This window comes from Mus musculus, chromosome 2 (genome assembly GCF_000001635.26).
Source record: "Mus musculus strain C57BL/6J chromosome 2, GRCm38.p6 C57BL/6J".
Taxonomy (NCBI): Eukaryota; Metazoa; Chordata; class Mammalia; order Rodentia; family Muridae; genus Mus; species Mus musculus.
This window is the reverse complement of record NC_000068.7, coordinates 60,566,532-60,580,130: the sequence shown is the minus strand read 5'-3', so window position 1 is coordinate 60,580,130 and position 13,599 is coordinate 60,566,532. Positions and strand designations below refer to the sequence as shown.

At 42.1% G+C, this 13,599-nt stretch overlaps 1 pseudogene; it reads right to left on the bottom strand.

Annotated features, from left to right (window-relative positions):
- Nucleotides 1,451–2,744, bottom strand: Gm13566 (predicted gene 13566; annotated as a pseudogene).

Sequence of the window (13,599 nt, the reverse complement as noted above, 5' to 3'; positions counted from 1 at the left end):
CACAGATTACTACTGGCTTTACAAACATTATAGTAGAATAATGAAAGTTTAAATTACGTAGGTGGTTAAACGTAATTTTTTTGCCTACTTTCAGTATATTAAATAACCATCTCATCAATTCAAGAAATGTGTCATATTTTAGAACCTTTTTTATGAAGAAGATAAAAATTGAGAAAATAGATATAAACAGCAGAAGATTGGAAATACTGGGCATAATAAAAGATATGAACTTGTTATCTAGACAAAAAGAAAATATACAATGTTTTTCTCTGAAGCGTCTTTGGTTTTAGTCACATTGTGTTCAGCCTCTGCTTGATATAATCAAATCTAATATTCATTTAAGAGATAACCAACCCATACTTTAATAAAAGTCTGTGATTCATTCAAAACCTGGAATGGTCTCAGTTGCAGAGCGACACAGAAAAGCACACATATAATTTTTATACTGTAGCTGTAAGTCAACTTTCTCATCATATGGAGGATTGTTAATATCCTAGGCCTAAAAAGAACTGGCATCTGGTTGTGAATACTGATTGTGTCTTAATGTCACACACTGAGAGGGACACAAGGGAAAAATAGCAACTCAATGGACACCTGGCTCTGTGTTCTGTCTCCAGCCACTCCATAGAGTCATTGTGGATTATATGGGAGTATTAAAGCCTTTGGCATAATAGACTCAAAGTGTTACCTACATTCATCACCTGAATGCATCCTATGGTCACCATGTTAGAAAAAGGGCAGAATGCCCATGGTTGGGGGGATTGGGCAAAAGAGGAAGACGGGAGGTAAAGCAAAAAACAAGAATCAGAAAAAAACAAAACGAAAACCATGAAACACGTGAAAAGCACTAGCTAGAAAGCTCTTGAATACTACAAGAGGCTACTAGCCCTCTAAGTATCCTAGAGTGGGTGCTGTCTACATGATCCAGGACAAATGTTTAAAATACCTTATTTGTACCTGCTGCCTACTAATGCTTAGAAAGGTTTGGGACTTCAAGAGTGGACACATTTTGGATATGACAAAGGAAAAACAACTTAAGAATGTTGTTTCTCAAATTAGCATTTATAGACCCACAGAGGTCACTGCACAGGTCCAAGAGTAATTGCGCACCTAAGCATCTTCCTCAGTTCTTTCTCTGGCTAGTCTTCCCAGAGGAATAGCCCATAAAACATATCTGAGAAATGGGACAGTGCTGAGAAAATCGTGGGGGACAGAGTAAAGGAATGTAGGTCATGAGGACCCACAGGCAAAACTGATAATAATGATCAAAGCCAGATGGCCACAGCTATCTATGGAAATAAAAAACACAAGGGACAGAATGCATTGTTTTTTTCTTTAAAGATCTAAAGTTCAAGCACAAGAGTCAGGCCCAGTTCAGAGTTGTGCTTAGCCCTTCTAGAAAATAACCGCTTTGACTCACTTGAACAGAACTCACAAGTCAGCACACAGAAACATTTTCATCAGTGTCAGAATCTGTCATTGTAACTTCACTGTCCTGAGGTCCCAGAATCTCACTGCTTGTGGCAGTTCCTTGCATTGTGCCACCTGTAGGTGGCTTTGCATAGTGTATCTTCCACATCAGTCTTCATGGGCAATTCATTGATGTGCTTAAGGATTTCATTGAAGCCATAGTGCTTTTCCGTTATCTGTTGCTTTTCTGATTCCAGGATAGTACAACACAGAAGAAGATGAAAATTCTTACAGGGCAGTTCAGTCCTCATTACCTCCTATAATCGAAGTATATCTAGAAAAGTAAAGTCCCTTTTAAATCTGATTTTAAAACCATCTGAAGCAAAAATATAGATACCCAGAGTCCTGGGATTCTAAATAGTTAAAAAAAAAATCCACCGTCCAATAATCTGAGTAAGGTGCTCAACTGGATTAACTGGGTCTTCATGCCTTGCATTGGTTCTTCAAAATTTTTGATGCATCTGGCAACTCCTTGTATTGTGCCATCTGTAGGCAAAGCACCAAAAGGCATCCACTTCATTCTCCACCACATACAAAGGGAGGAAAAGTAAGTCGCTCATTCCTTGTACATATCCTAAATCAAAGTCATACATGCAGTAGGCCATCAAAATATTGTGAAGCAGGATCAGCCCCGAGTTATCTTGGCCTTCATAAACGTGTTTGTTCGATCTGTTCTGTTGACATCTTTCTCGATCAGGCTTCTATAGTCTCTCAAGTGTGAGTGTCTCTTCTCCTGTGCCTCGCTCACAGACTTCCACTGCAGTTTCACCCTGAGGTACTCATCAGCTTTTTTGGTTTTGTAAGTGAGTTCTTTCCTTTTTGGTACTATCCTAAGGAAAATAACCCAGGAGAAATTTCCATGTTTGCTTTCGTAATGAATGACTAAGAACCCCTCTGAATATCATCTGCTTCACGCTCTCTATGTTTAGGAATACTGGTTCCCACCTTTGAACAGGTCACTCTCCCAAATCAATTCTAGTGATGACTTCAAATCCTGGCTCTTCTTGCTGATTTATCTTTAGACCTGGAATAGCATCACTAAAGAAATCTGCCATTTCTGAAGGTGGTCATTGATATGTAGATGGATCACTGCCTTGCAAACTATCAAAAATGTAGTTTGTAACTGGAAAAATCCCACCATGGTTGCTGTATAAGGATCCTTTTTAATTTTTTTTATTAAGCCATATGCTGATTCATCAAGAAGACTTTCAAAAGACTGTGAACAACTCTTATTCTGACAATTGAAAAGAAGTGTTCTACTATCTTGTGATGACAGGTTCAGAGGTTCAGTCCATTATCATCAAGGCAGTAGCATGGCAGCATCCAGGCAGTCATGGCGCAGGAGTTGCTGAGAGTTCAACATCTTCACCTGAAGGCTGCTAGTGGAAGACTGTTTCCAGCCAATGTGATCAAGCAGAGAATTCAATGAAGTCTACAACAATGCCATAAAGGAAAAAAATGAGTAAATTTAACAAGATTGCATATAAGATTAATATACAAAAATACTGGCGATGAATAATTGAAAACTGAAAATTTGAAAAAACAAAGCTATTCACAACACTGGGTGGGGGGGATCTAGAAATACTTCTGACAAAAGATGTAGAAAGGCTAGACCTAAAAATACAAAACAAGCCAAGAAATGCCTTGACATCCCACATCTGAGAGGCTGAAGAAAACAGACCAAAAGCTGAAGGCAGCCATGGGTATGTAATGAAAGCCTTCTCAAATGAAAACAACAAACAAAACAAACAAAAACATAGAAAACAACCTGTAAAACAGTGCATAGAAGAATTAAATAAATCTAAATAAATGGATAGATATCCCTTACTCTTTGGAGCAGAAGATTTAATAATATTAAGACACCCTCTTATCTCAATTGATCTATAACCCAATAAAATCTCAATTAAAAATCCGAACAAGCTTTGGGTAGAAACTAACAAACTGATTCTAAAATTCAATGAACACAAACAACCTAGAACAGCCAAACACTTCAAAGAGGAACAAAGCTGGAGGATTAGCATGACCCGATATTACTAAACAAAGAGATGGGTATGGAGGATACAACCCAGAAATACAAACACATAAACATCTCTCTCTCTCTCTCTCTCTCTCTCTCTCTCTCTCTCTCTCTCTCTCTCGTTGCTTTGTTTGTTTGTTTTGTTTTTTTGAGGCAGGGTTTCTCTGTGTAGCCCTGGCTGTCCTGGAACTCACTCTGTAAACTAGGCTGGCCTTGAACTCATAGAGATCTGTCTGCCTCTGCCGCCCTTGTGCTGGGATTAAGGCATGTGCCATCACTGCCCAGCTTTTGATGGCTCATTTTTAATATGATACTTTATTAACTCCGAGAATTCCATACATGCACATAATGTAGTTTGGTCTTATTCATTCCTTGCTTCTCTTTCTAGACCCTCACACACAACTTCATGTTGGTTTTTTTTTTAAGCCCACCGAGTCCAGCTTATATTTTCTACACATACTCAAGCATGCAGCCACCCACTGTCCATGGTTAACCTGTCAGACACAGCCCTTAAAGAAGACTGAGTCTCCCTCCCCAGGATCCATCAACTATCAACAGCCCCTCAGCTGTACACCAGGGCTCAAGACTGCTCACTTCTAATCAGAGTTCAAAAGCCATTAAATAGAGGCAGGACAGTCTGTTCAGTACGTGTGTCACAATATTTGGAGAGTTATGTGAAAAGTGGAATGTCACAACATATATAAATCTTAACTCCAAATAAACCACAAACCTAACAGTAAAGCAGTTTGAAAAGAGCCATAGGGGAAAATCTTTACATCTTTGGGCTGAAGATTCCTTAGACTCAAAAGTATGAACAATAAAAGAAGGAATGTTCTTTCCAGCTTCTGGCTATTATAAATAAGGCTGCTATGAACATAGTGGAGCATGTGTCCTTCTTACCTGTTGGGGCATCTTCTGGATATATGCCCAGGAGAGGTATTGCTGGATCCTCCGGTAGTACTATGTCCAGTTTTCTGAGGAACCGCCAGACTGATTTCCAGAGTGGTTGTACAAGCCTGCACTCCCACCAACAATGGAGGAGTGTTCCTCTTTCTCCACATCCTCGCCAGCATCTGCTGTCACCTGAATTTTTGATCTTAGCCATTCTGACTGGTGTGAGGTGGAATCTCAGGGTTGTTTTGATTTGCATTTCCCTGATGATTAAGGATGTTGAACATTTTTTCAAGTGCTTCTCTGCCATTCGGTATTCCTCAGGTGAGAATTCTTTGTTCAGTTCTGAGCCCCATTTTTTAATGGGGTTATTTGATTTTCTGAAGTCCACCTTCTTGAGTTCTTTATATATGTTGGATATTAGTCCCCTATCTGATTTAGGATAGGTAAAGATCCTTTCCCAATCTGTTGGTGGTCTTTTTGTCTTATTGACGGTGTCTTTTGCCTTGCAGAAACTTTGGAGTTTCATTAGGTCCCATTTGTCGATTCTCGATCTTACAGCACAAGCCATTGCTGTTCTGTTCAGGAATTTTTCCCCTGTGCCCATATCTTCAAGGCTTTTCCCCACTTTCTCCTCTATAAGTTTCAGTGTCTCTGGTTTTATGTGAAGTTCCTTGATCCACTTAGATTTGACCTTAGTACAAGGAGATAAGTATGGATCGATTCGCATTCTTCTACATGATAACAACCAGTTGTGCCAGCACCAATTGTTGAAAATGCTGTCTTTCTTCCACTGGATGTCTCTTGTGAGACTATGCCGGGGCCCAGCAAACACAGAAGTGGATGCTCACAGTCAGCTAATGGATGGATCATAGGGCTCCCAATGGAGGAGCTAGAGAAAGTAGCCAAGGAGCTAAAGGGATCTGCAACCCTATAGGTGGAACAACATTATGAGCTAACCAGTACCCCGGAGCTCTTGACTCTAGCTGCATATATATCAAAAGATGGCCTAGTCGGCCATCACTGGAAAGAGAGGCCCATTGGACTTGCAAACTTTATATGCCCCAGTACAGGGGAATACCAGGGCCAAAAAGTGGGAGTGGGTGGGCAGGGGAGTGGGGGTGGGTGGATATGGGGGACTTTTGGTATAGCATTGGAAATGTAAATGAGTTAAATACCTAATAAAAAATGGAAAAAAAAAATAAAAAAAAATAATAAAAAAAAAAAAGAAGGAATGTATAACCACGCATCACCAAAAACAAGCACAAACAAACTTGCACTTTTCAAAAGATAATATAAAGAGGAGAGAATATAAAACTACAGACCATGGAAAATACTTTCAAATTATATATCAAATAAGGAACTAACATCCAGAATAAATAATAAAAAGTAAATCCCCTCAGAACTCAGTGAAACAACTCAATGGGCAAAAGGAGGATTTTGAACAGATAACTCTACCAAAGAAGATAAGTACATAACAAATGACTACATGAAACAGTCTTCAAAATCATTAATCACTAAAGAAGTGCACATGCAGACCACAGGGAATTATTATCATGCTCCTAGCAGATGGTTAAGATTGAGAGCACAAGCCGCGCCCAGTGCTGTATGCATATTCATTTCCTAGGTCCCCTCTGATAACACACGTCAAAGGAGGGACCCAGACAGTAGCATTGGATTGTCTCACAGTTCTGGAGCAATGCAAGGACAGGGAGTTATCATGTTGGGGGTCTCCTGAGAGCTATGGGGGAGCCTGTTCTGAGCATCTCACAGCTTCTTTCTAGTGAGTTGTAGGTGGCTGTTGGTTTCCTTTGGCTTATAGCTGCATCAGTCTCAATCTCCGCCTTCATGTAAACTTGATGGTCTCCTTTTTTGCATGTCTGTCTCTGTGTCCAATTTCTCCCTCGTGTGTGTGTGTGTGTGTGTGTGTGTGTGTGTGTGTGTGTGCGTGTGCGTGCGCGTGCGCGTGCGCGTGCGCGTGCGCGTGCGCTAAGGGTTAGGTGTGTACCTCAAGCATTTTTAATCCATTTGGAGTTGGGTCTCTCACTGATCCTAGAGTCCCAGGGATCCTGGATGAACAGATGCACCATATGGAGTCTGGCTTTATGCAGATGTTTGGGATTGAGCTTAGATCCTCTTGTGTGCACAGCAAGCACTTGGTCAACTGTGCCACCTCAACTGCCTCCCAATCTCCCCTTTTTGTAGGATATCATCATACTAGATTATGGATCTTTGAGTGACTTCACTGTAACTTGAGAATAGATCATATTTATAAACTTTCATTAGTGGCTCTCAGTGCTAAGACTTAACATCTTTAGAGGGACAAAGTTCAACCCATAAAAGGGAGGAGGGGCGGGAATTCTCATATACTATTGGCAGGAGTGTAAAATGGTACTACTCTGGAAAATGATTCAGCAGTTTCTCAAAAAGTTAAATGTCAAACTATATGATCCTATCGTCCTAGACACTGATATTCATTTGCTGCCGAAACAGTTTTCCACATCAGGATTTGTACAAGAATGTTCATAGCAGCTGTGCTTGTATTCACCGAAAGCTAAGCAGTACTCCAAATGACCATCAGCAGAGGAATGCATAAAACATCTGTAGTGCACACATACAACTCAGCAATAAAAATTACTAACTAATGAACTCTGTGTGTCTACCCTCTGTGCCTATACTCTGAGGCAGTGATTCTCAACCTTCCTAATGCTGCAACCCTTTAATACAGTTTCTCATGTTGAGGTAACCCCCAACCATAAAATAATTTTCATTGCTACTTCATAACTGCAATTTTGCTACTGTTAAGAATCGACATGTAGTACTATGTCCAATTTTCTGAGGAACCGTCAGACTGATTTCCAGAGTGGTTGTACAAGCTTGCAATCCCACCAACAATGGAGGAGTGTTCCTCTTTCTCCACATCCTCGCCAGCATCTGCTGTCACCTGAATTTTTGATCTTAGCCATTCTGACTGGTGTGAGGTAGAATCTCAGTGTTGTTTTGATTTGCATTTCCCTAATGATTAAGGATGCTGAACATTTTTTCAGGTGCTTCTCGGCCATTCCGTATTCCTCAGGTGAGAATTCTTTGTTTAGCTCTGAGCCCCATTTTTTAAATGGGGTTATTTGATTTTCTGGAGTCCACCTTCTTGGGTTCTTTATATATATTGGATATTAGTCCCCTATTTGATTTAGGATTGGTAAAGATCCTTTTCCAATCTGTTGGTGGCCTTTTTGTCTATTGACAGTGTCTTTTTGCCTTACAGAAGCTTTGTAATTTTATGAGGTCCCATTTGTTGATTCTCGATCTTACAGCACAAGCCATTGCTGTTCTATTCAGGTATTTTTCCCCTGTGCCCATATCTTCGAGGCTTTTCCCCACTTTCTCCTCTATAAGTTTCACTGTCTCTGGTTTTATGTGGAGTTCCTTGATCCACTTAGATTTGACCTTAGTGCAAGGAGATAGGAATGGATCAATTCAAATTTGAGGCTCCGGCAATACCTCTCCTGGGCATATACCCAGAAGATGTTCCAACTGGTAAGAAGGACACATGCTCCACTATGTTCATAGCAGCCTTATTTATAATAGTCAGAAGCTGGAAAGAACCCAGATGTCCCTCAACAGAGGAATGCATACAGAAAATGTGGTACATTTACACAATGGAGTACAACTCAGCTATTAAAAAGAATGAATTTATGAAATTCCTAGGCAAATGGATGGACCTGTGAGTGAGGTAACCCAATCACAAAAGAACTCACATGATATGTATTCACTGATAAGTGGATATTAACCCAGAAACTTAGAATACCCAAGATACAAGATACAATTTGCAAAACACATGAAACTTAAGAAGAATGAAGACCAAAGTGTGGAGACTTTGCCCCTTCTTAGAATTGGGAACAAAACACCTGTGAGGAGCGGGTGTGGCAGCAGTACCAAGATGGTGCCCTGGACTACAGCCAATTCTCATGACTTGCACCTGACTTCCTCATACACCCTGATTAAGCCATGTCCACTGGGTGAACTGCACAGGTGCACCATGATGCAAGATCGGACCATATGACGAGTGATGATTCTGGCCAATGGACTGCTGTTATGTGGACTGGGCTGATGGGGCATGGTTGAGGGGTTATATAAGGGATTGTGATTGGGGGGCGAGAGAGATTCCTGCAGAGAGATTCCTGCATGCATGTTGAAAGGTTCCTGAATAAACTGCTTTGAGAAGAAAGCTGTGTCGTAGCTCTTTTCTGCTGTTCGGAATCGGAGGCGACAAATGGTGGCCTGTATGGGGATACTCAGAACTCACTGCAGTCAGGGCAGCTAGCTGGTTAAGTTCCCAGGAAAGTGGGACTAGTTAAGTTCTCAGATTGAGACTATAAGACTCCCGGTTTTGGGACAAGTTGCACCAAGCACCATGGGAAATTCAACCTCAGGTCAAACAGTGCACCAAGCCCTTAAGGACTTGCTGAAAGTGAAAGGAATTGGGCTGAAACAGGAGACCCTGGAGAACTTTTTAAAAGCAGTGGACCAGGTCGCTCCTTGGTTCTCCGTATTGGGACATCTTACAGGGCCCATTTGGGAGAAGTTAGGGAAGGACTTGAAGTTTGCAGAAGAACAGGGAGTTCTCACTAAAGGGGTGCTGCCAGTGTGGAAGCTAGTACAGAATTGTATCAAGGATAAGGAAAGATGTGGAGCAGAACTCCAAAAGGGCAATGAGGCACTGAATCAGGTGAGAGAGGAGTGATCCCAAAAGTCAGAGGCAGAAGGAAGTACTAGTGATGGGGATATGTCTGCGGACGATCTGGAGAGCATAGCCAACAGTCTAGAGAAAGTAAAAATGAAGGTAGAACCTTCTGGGCCAGGGCTGCTGTGGCCACCTCCATATGCCCCTGATGGAGCATCGGGGCGTAGTCTGCATCCAGAAACCTGGAGGGAACTGTGAGCCCAGTGCTTTCCTGTATTTCAGGATACAAAGGGAGGTCATTATCACGAGCTGCTTGATTGGAAGATTATTCAAAGATTAGCGGAAGGGGTTCGTACTTACAGTGTCAGCGCTGCTTTTGTAAGAGCGCAATTAGAGAACCTGCACTGCTACTGCAATGACTCCAAGCGACTGGCAGAATCTGGCTCATGCCTGCTTGTCGCCAGGCCAATATCTAGGCTGGAAGGCATTTTTCATTGAGTTTGCTGCCGAGCAAGCAGCGATCAACGCTGGCAACGGCCAGCCAGCCTGGGATCAAGACGTGCTGCTGGGACAAGGGAGATTTGTAGCAGCTCAAACTAATTATCCCATCCAAGTGTATGAGCAAATTAATAACATAGGGACTAAAGCATGGGCGTCTCTTCCGAATAGAGGAGAGGTGAGTGGGAACCTGACCAAGATTGTTCAGGGGCCCGCAAAGCCCTTTGCTGACTTTGTGGCTCGTCTTGTAGAGGCAGGAGGCCGTGTTTTGGGGGACCCTGATGCTGCCATGCCTCTACTGAAGCAACTGATTTTTTAACAGTGCACCAAAGAATGCAGGCAAACAATTAATCCATATAAACATAAAGGATTAGAGGTCTGGATGAAAATATGCAGAGAAATAGGAGGACCTCTTTCTAATTCTGCCGCTGTCATACAGATGTCACAAGGAAAAGGCGGCCAGAAGAATAATAACTGTTTTAAATGTGGACAGCCAGGCCACGTGAAACGTCAATGCCCACAATTGAGTGGTGCCAGAAACCAGCGACCAAAAGTGCCCGGGGTTATATCCTAGATGCAAAAAAGGAAATCATTGGGTCAGTGAGTGTAGGTCAGTTAAAGATATTCATGGACAGCCTCTTGCTCCCGGATATGGTGGTGCCCAGCCAAAAAAAATGGAAAAGGGGCCCCGACCCCAGGGCCCTCAAATATATGGGACAGTAACCAAGGGATGGCCCAGTTTGAGGCCACCGATGCAATGGAGTCACCCCGGAAAGCAACAACAGGGAGTGCAGGACTCGTCCTCTGTTCCACCACCCGACTCGTATTAACACCCCGCATGGGAGTCCAGCTGGTGGACACAGACTTTAAAGGCCCACTGCCAGCTGATACGGTGGGACTGATTTTGGGAAGGAGCTCTGTTACCATGCAAGGATTAATAGTTCATCCAGGAGTAATTGATTCAGATTCTACAGGAAATGTTAAGATTATGGTATCTTCCCCTAGAGGCATCGTTGCCATTTCCCCTGGTGATAGGATAGCTCAATTGCTCCTTTTGCCCAGCTGTCACTCTCAATTTCCAGCCAAAGATTCAGAGCGGGGAGACAAGGGATTTGGCTCTACTGGGACCTCCAATATATTTTGCTCTCTAAATCTTGATACCCGACCCCTCTCGAAGCTCAGGATTGAAGGAAAACCTATATCTGGTCTCCTAGATACTAGTGCTGATCATAGTATCATCAGTATCAGAGATTGGCCCTCTAGTTGGCCTAAGCAAAAGTCAGAACAAACTCTGAAAGGACTCAGGTATGCTCAGATGCCCGAAATGAGTTCCCGCTTCCTATATTGGAAGGACAAGGAAGGACATTCTGGACAGTTTCAGGCATATGTGTTGGCTGTTCCAGTCTCTCTGTGGGGCCGTGATAAGATGACTCAGATGGGCTTTGTTCTGACTAATGAAGGAGGCTATGTCAGCAAGGCCCGTGACATGATGCTGGACATGGGATATATTCCTGAAAAAGGGTTAGGGCAATTTCTGCAAGGTAGAACCTCTCCAGTGCCGGTTCGCAAAAAGAATGATTGGGCCAGACTGGGTTTTTCCTAGGGACCACTGTGGGAGCATTACCTATTACATGGAAGACTCAGGATCCAGTATGGGTGCCTCAGTGGCCAGTCCCCTCAGAAAAATTAAAAGCCTCTCGGTACAAAGAACTGGTACAAGAACAATTGGAGTTGGGACATATTCGGCCCTCTACATCTCCCTGGAATACTCCAATATTTGTTATAAAGAAAAAAATCAGGAAAATGGAGAGTTTTGCATGATTTGAGAGAAATAAATAAGCAAATGATCTTGATGGGGCCTGTACAGAGGGAACTGCCATTGCCTTCGGCCTTGCCCAGAAATTGGCCCATTATAGTTTTAGATATTAAAGATTGTTTTTTCTCTATCCCATTGCATCCAAATGATATGGTAAGATTTGCCTTTACTGTCCCCTCCCAAAATCATGCTGAACCTGATAAAAGGTTTGAGTGGACAGTTCTGCCACAAGGGATGGCGAACAGTCCCACTATGTGTCAACTCTATGTTGATGCAGCTCTGAAAGGAGTTCGAGAGCGTTTTCAAACATGAAGTGTTATCACTATATGGATGATATACTTCTTGCCGCTCCCAGGGATGCCTTGCTTGATGAAGCTTATAGCTTTGTGGTAACATAGTTGAAGGAACAGAGTTTAGTAGTGGCCCCAGAAAAGGTGCAAAAGGATGTTGTAGTGAATTATTTAGGAACAAAAATTACAGCAAAATATGTGTCTCCTCAAAAGATTCAGTTTTGCACAGATGGATTATGCACCCTGAATGATTTTCAAAAGTTATTGGGAGATATTCAATGGGTCAGACCCTATCTCTCTTTGACCAATAAACAATTACAGCCATTATATGATATCTTACCAGGCAATACAAATTTAAATTCTCCCAGATATCTTACTGATGCTGCCAGGAAAGCTTTGTTGTTAGTAGAACAGCGTATTCAGAGTGCTGCCTTGAAACTCCGAGATGAGTCCAAAGAGTTTATCTTGTGCGTACTGCAAATAGAGTCGCAACCCACTGGGGTTTTATGGCAGGGAGCTCCCCTGTTATGGATACACCCAAAAATCTCCCCAGCCAAGACATTTGTTTATTATCCTGCCTCAGTAGCTCAGTTGGCTCTGATTGGTATACAGCAAGGCATGCAGTTTTTTGGAGTTGCACCTGAAAGTCTAATAGTACTGTATAATGCTGAGCAAATTGAAGTGTTAACAGCCACGGAGGATAATTGGGCTATTTTGAGATGTAGTTTTCAAGGCCTTATAGATAATCATTTCCCCAAGGACCCAATATTACAGTTGGTTAAAGTACCTCCTGTAATCTTTCCTTGTATTACTGCTAGAGATCCATTGCCAGATGCTCCTCTTGTTTTTACAGATGGTTCTAAAACAGGACAAGGAACCTATTTAATAACAGGATCATCCCCAGTTACCATTCAGTTTCCCCCTGCATCTCCACAAGTCATTGAATTGCAAATTGTGATTAAAATATTTGAATTAATTCCAGGTCCCTTTAATTTGATTTCTGATAGCCAGTATGTTGTAAATATGCTGCAGTGTTTGGAGATAGTAGGCAAAATAAATTTGAGATCTACCATTGGAGAATTAGCTATTAAGTTGCAAAGAATTATTTTGAATTGGCATTCACCCTTTTTTATTCAACATATTCGTGCTCATACTGGATTGCCAGGACCCCTTGCAGAAGAGAATGATATAGTTGATAAAGCTTCCAGAAAATGCATGGCCTTTTTAATGGCCTCATCTATTGATTTGGCACATGATTTTCATGCACAATTTCATGTTAATTCAAAGGCTTTGATATCACGATTTAAAATTTCTCAAGCAGAGGTGAGAGAGATCATGAAGGTGTGCAAAACCTGTGCCCCTTTATTGCCTCAAGTCAATGTGGGGGTTAACCGCCGGGGATTGTGCCCCCTACATTTGTGGCAAATGGATGTTACCCATTTTCTTGAGTTTGGAAAGTTAAAATATATTCATGTTTCCATAGATACCGCCTCTGGCATTATTTTTGCCTCCTTATAGACAGGTGAGAAGGCATGCCAGGTCTTTGCACATTGTTTTGAGACTTGGGGTGCCTGGGGACAGCCTAAAGAACTAAAGACTGATAATGGACCAGCCTATACTTCAGCCTCTTTTGTTTCCTTTTGCAAGATGATGGGCATCTGTCTGGTGCATGGGTTGCCATACAACCCTCAGGGCCAAGGCATTATTGAACGAGCCCATCGTACTTTAAAAGAATGTTTAATTAAACAAAAGGGGGGAATTGCCCATGCTGGGTCCACACCAAGAGAGAGATTAGCCATTGCCTTATTTACTTTGAATATTTTGAATGAAGATAAACAAGGGCATGTTGCAGCTGAGCAACACGTTAATCCTGATATTTCTCCAAAAGACATGGTCATGTGGAAGGATGTCTTGACTGGTTGTTGGAAGGACC